Source organism: Babylonia areolata, chromosome 18 (genome assembly GCF_041734735.1).
Source record: "Babylonia areolata isolate BAREFJ2019XMU chromosome 18, ASM4173473v1, whole genome shotgun sequence".
Lineage (NCBI taxonomy): Eukaryota > Metazoa > Mollusca > Gastropoda > Neogastropoda > Buccinidae > Babylonia > Babylonia areolata.
Window position 1 is genome coordinate 25,707,391 of NC_134893.1, and position 6,138 is coordinate 25,713,528.

The 6,138-nt window shown below is 38.9% G+C and overlaps 1 protein-coding gene across 1 annotated transcript in view; it reads left to right on the forward strand.

The window, feature by feature from the left end:
• The window catches only part of LOC143292602 (uncharacterized), a 204,591-nt gene that overhangs the window by 65,354 nt on the left and 133,099 nt on the right, over positions 1–6,138 (forward strand). The window lies entirely within an intron of this gene.

Here is a 6,138-nt window from a genome sequence, read left to right on the forward strand (position 1 = left end):
AAAAGGGGTTTTTAATCTTCTTTTTTTCTTCCACCATACAACACATCTGATTAACATATAATCCCTGTTGCTATACCACAATACAGCAACATAATCTCCCGAGGCATCAATGTATCTTAAAGAATAATACATAAAATACAGATTCCTAGAGAAGAGTCAGAACATGCTACATAATATGGTGGATTTTTTTTTATGGTATTTTTCTTTTATTCTCACTCTCTCTTACACAGACAGACAGACTGACACACACAAACACAAAGGGTTACACACAGACACTTGACTGTTGACTTAAATGAAAGTGTGGGTAATTTTTCACTCACAAGGCACAGTGAAGGTTAAAAAGGAGAGTCGGAGGTCTCAACATCTCTCTTGTGGGCCTGGGAGCTGTAGCTCCTTCAGCTTGGTGGAGACACAGCTGAGTTCTTTATTTCTGCTGCTCGTTCTATTTTGTATTGTATTACGATAGATTTCTCTGTGTGAAATTCAGGCTGCTCTCACCATGGAGAGAGTGTCACAACACTGAGAGCAAAACCCTTTTTTTTTCTTTTTTTTTCTGCCTGCAATTTTATTTGTTTTCCTATTGAAGTGGATTTTTCTACATAATTTTGCCAGGGACAACCCTTCTGTTGCCATGGGTTCTTTTACATGTGCTAAGTACATGCTGCACGCAGAATTTCAGTTTATCATCTCATTTGAATGACTAGTGTCCAGACCACAAATCAAGGTCTAGTGGAAGGAGAGAAATTACTGGCAAGTCTGGGATTTGAACCAGTGCCTTCAGATTCTCTCGCTTTCTAGGTGGAGGTGTTAACACTAGGCCAACACTCCACACTACATCAGCCAGTTGGTAGGGGCCCCATACTATTGCTGCATATTAGATGATGGATCATACAAGTACTGTGTGTGCAGTCTTCCTACAGGTCTGAGGGCAATGTAGTAGGTTACATTGCAGAAAGCTGAGAGTCATATTGATTTCTTTTGGTAGTCCTAGCGATGTGAGTGCCACTTTAGGTCATCTGATACCATCACACCAAAACAGGGTATTGTACTGATTTGCTGTAGCATTTCACGGAAAGGTTGTAGAAAAAGTCAATCTTCTTGATTGTGGTACAATATAGCACTTCCTTGTGCTGAAGCGCATGCTCCAGTCTTTTGCTCACCTCTCAAGCTGGTTAAGGTCCTCCTGTAGAGCAAGGTGATCAGCATTGGTCTTATCTGACGGCAGACTAAGCAGACATCTGTAAAGAGGCGCACTTGGCATTTGACTGATGCTGGCAGGTTGTTGACATAAGAACAGGAAAGGGCTGAGCACTGTAACCTACGGGATGCCAGAGTCAGCTGTTAATCCTCTTGATTCTTCACCATTCAGGATGACCTTCATGGTGTGACTGGTAAGAAAGTATCGGAACCAGCCATGGATGTGGCCTCTGACACCATAGTGGGACAGCTATTTGAGAAGTTTCTTGTGTGGCACGTTGTCGAAAGCCTTGCTGAAATCCAGTAAGGCCAGACTGTCCAGTGTTTGTGAAGTAGGAAACAGGTGTAAGAAACAAAAGAAAAAAAAAGAATGGAAAAATAAACATAACAAGACATGGACACTGATACTGTGTAGAAGAGAGGAGATAACGTGTTAACAGCGACCAAGCCCGGAGCTTTCAGACATGTTGATGGCTAGAGAGAGGAGGAAAGAAAGTGAAGGAAGAAAGTAAAAGAAGAGGAAGAAAAAAGAAACGAAGATACAGAAGAAAATGGAACAAACATGAAGTGCTGTTGTAATAAGTAATTCATGTGTGTGTAAATAAATGTTGTGAGGCTGTAAAAAAGTGTAATTATTAGTATGAGTATTCCCTGGGTCAAACACATGTGACAGGAAGTAATTGAGTTGTGTGTATCTATCTATCTATCTATATATCTCTCTGTCTCTCTCTCTATATATATAACAGTCAATACTTTTTAAACTCAGATAGATATGGGTGACAAAATAGGGTTTGGTTTTTTTCTTCTAAATTTTCTGAAAGAAGAAAGAGTGCTGACCCTGTTGTACTTATGACACCCTCCCCCCCTCAGTCTGCCCCTTAACCTCCGCTTCCTTCTGTGACAAAACTGTTAACAGAACATCTCTTCGTAAATTGTTAACCATTCTACATCATCTTCCAAAATCCACATAATATAAAATTATTTATTGTATACTTATGTCCAATCCCCTTGAAACATGAAGTTCTGTAGAAAGTTTGGAGTGTTTATTTTGCAAGATAACAGGTTCAGTGATTTTCATATATTTTGTCCATGTAAGGAAAATTCATGATTTTTCTGTGTACTCTAAATGGAGCATCATTTAAATCCCAATCAATCCACATCATTATCACTATCATTGTTTTATATCATCTTCTTTTTTCCGCCTTGTTATCACATCAAGTTACACAGCAGTTTCAGTTTCACTTTCACTTTCTCAAGGAGGCGTCACTGCGTTCGGACAAATCCATACACGCTACACCACATCTGTTGAGCAGATGCCTGACCAGCAGCATAACCCAACGCGCTTAGTCAGGCCTTGAGTGCATGCTTACATATTTGTGTACCTATGAAAGTGGATTTCATTTTACGTAATTTCGCCAGAGGACAACACTCTCGTTGCCATGGGTTCTTTTTCAGTGCGCCAAGTGCGTGCTGCACACGGGACCTCGGTTTATCGTCTCTACACAGCAGAATATTGCAATGAAGCAGACATGTCTGTGGGAACCATTCCAGAGTCTGGTGATCTTCAGAACCATCCAGTGCAATATTCAACACTGAGAAGATGATTTTCCATGACACACAGGACAACAAAATAGATCATACAGCTGCAGACACCCACTGCAGAGGCATTACCTGTAATAAAGAACAAAAATATGATAGCTGTTGGATACATGAAAATGAATTTAGTCATTTACATTGAATGCATTCAGTCATCTGTATTAGGAGTTGGATTATAGTTTGAAAATGGATCCATGCACAGTTCTGAGTGAAAAAGTAAAATTGGGATTGACAGATATTTCATTTTTACATATTTCACATAACATCAACTGCTGAATTTCGTGTCATGAAGAGATAAGTCACCAGTCCTCTTCAATCAAATCCCATATGTAGTTATGAAGAATCTGGAAACTTCTTGGGAATTCAAGCAAAATGTCTTGACATCATTGTTGTATATATCTGACAGTGAGTTAAGGTATAATGAATTTTAGCTTTGTATTCTTTGCTATATTTTTTTTCTTTGTTGCTCTAACATGCCTGAGGATAGAAGAAACAGGCATTCCACATGAAACAGAAATGTATCACATTATCAAACAGAAAGGGAAAAACCCATAAAGATGTTACTCTCTCTCTCTCTCTCTCTCTCTCTCTCTCTCTCTCTATATATATATATATATATATATATATATATATATATATATTCAACTTTATATACCCCAGGTATATTTCATGATAAACTGAGCAGCCTCTCTGGAGTGGAAACCTCAAAGTAAAATCCTAAAGAAAAAGAGAGAATAAGAAAATCAAGACCATCTTTAAGAATAAGGATACATCCTTTCACTTCATGAGGTTCAGAGTTGAAATGCCAGCGTAAGTTAGTGATGTTTTTGTATAGGCTGGCATCACACCTGAAAATAAAATGTGTACATGACAGTCAAATGAACAAAAAACAAGCACAACAACAACTTCTGCTTCTCAAATCAAGACAAGGCACACATTTTCAAGCCTGTGAATGCTGCTGAGCTCTTCCCATCAGAGCTTGCAACCATCATATAAATAAAATAATCTCCAAAACTCAACAAGTAATCTTCTCAAAGTAATTGATTCAGTGATGATTATCAATGATTATTGAATCATTGTTATAAAACAATACATGGTTCTTGAAACCTGCCAAGTTATGTTTTCATTTATTTTTCTTTTCTTGGATAGTGAGCTGAAGTTTATCTTCACCAAAAATGTGTGTGCCTGCTTGTTGCACTTGACCACAGTACATGTTATAGATGCTGTTTACATTTTCAAACAGAACATTCTTTTAAAGTTGTTTCAGTCCATACATTTTTAAAACAACAAATAAAAAAAACAAAAACTGCAACACTGGTTCTCACTGAGCTTTTGGCAATGCAGCCGCTTTAGCCTTTTTCATAGTGTGTCAGTGGTCCCTCAAAGCCTCTTGCTTTTTCTGTGCCCCGGTCAGCCGTTCTTTCAGTTGCTCACATTCTTGGATGACCACTGCTGACTGTGAGCGTACTGAATCCACTTGGGTCATTAATGATGCTTCTGTACTGGCAATGTCATGTGCTGAGACATATTTTCCACTGTGAGATTCATCATCACTGGTTATCACTGGTCAGGTCTGTCAAGGGAAAATAAATGCACACCATTGGACATTTCACAAATGCACCCCAAACCAGTCCTTCAAAAACTACATGTCAGCTATACATCAAAAGTAAATTAATCTGAGTTGCTTGTGCACACACACACACACATACACACAAACACACATATCTAACCAAAACAAGAATAACTGAACACTATTTAAGTGACATTGCTGGGATGCAGGGTCTCCTCTGGCAGCTGACCTCACGGTGACATGACATTCATCACTGGCACTGTAATAGAACAAATTCAGGAAGGGCCATTTCTGTGGGAACTGGGATGAACAGCATGAGGATACTGCTATATTGAAAAAATAGAAGATGCGGCTGTTGAAAATTAATACGTAAAAGAACACTTCCCGGCCCCCAATCCCCCCCAGGCCTCCCAAAAAGTGCGAATTATTATTATTATTTTTTTTTTTTTTTACTTAAAACAGTCAATTCTGACTTAAATGTTGGTTAAAAAAACAAACAAAAAAACAAAAACAAGCTCAACTGGATGATGGTTGCTAATGCAAGTTGCTTCCCTTTATTGCAGCAATGTTGCATGAAGTTGCCCAGCACACTCAATCAGTTTCACAGTAAACAATGGAAACCGGATAGTTATCAAGACCATTTCAGATTAACACAAGTCTACACCTATGTACAGTACATCTTGACATCAAGAAAGTATACCTTACAACATGTTTGGAGACAGAAGACAAGCAGTGATGCGGGACAGGGTGTGAAGGGCTGGGTTTCCAACTCAACTTGCAATTTTTTTCAGTTGTAAACAAAATCCTGACAACCAACCCTACTTTTTCTGTATGTTACAATAAACTAATTTTCTGAATGGCCTGATGAGGCATTAAAGATGTGATTATATTGAGAAACTCAAAATCATATGTTTATTTCCAACACTAGCAGAGAAAACCACTCCAAATGCCATCCTTCAGTTGAAAACAGAAAGAGGCTATCCTTGACTGGCAAACATTCTAGCTGAATATCCATCTTTGTGTTATCAGAAGGCAAGCAAAATAAAGAATGTAAAACATATCACTCACATAGTCACAACAGGTTGGCAAAGCATGGTATGCAAGAATCAAGACAAGCATGAGTCATCAATGAAAACATTCTTACAGACTGGTAGCTCAGCAATGGTAAAAAAGGAAGAAAAAATATATGAATGTCAAATGCCAGAACTGCTAATGGACCAACCTACACTTAACATCTTCCTTGACCTGCAGATGTTGCTTTTGTTTGAGGTCAGCCAACTGCTGGCTCATCTCCTGGATGTTCTTCCATGTGGAAGCGTCAGAAGTATCCCCCACTAGCACTGCTAGCAGCTGCTCTCCACACACAAGTACCTCAACACTGATCTCCATGTGACATTCTTCCCTGAAATTGAAAGAACAACACATACTGACTGTTAAGAAAGGAATGACATAACACCAGGTTTGACGAAATGAGTGAAAGAGGGAGATAATATGGCAATAATCATTTTTGACCACATATCATCATCTACATATGACATATATAGACACCCCCACCCCATACAGACACATACAACAGCAGATGCACACGTACATTCACAATCAGTACTAGTACAAATGTACACATGTCACAACTCATGTCAATCACGTGTGAAGTTCTGCTTTGTGCATGTCCTTCCCTGCTTACTCTCCCCGGCTTGCTTGTCTTTTTGTATGTGTGACTCCTGGTTGTACGTTTTTCACGTGCAATCGTGGAGTCATGTGTTGCGTTCCTGTCA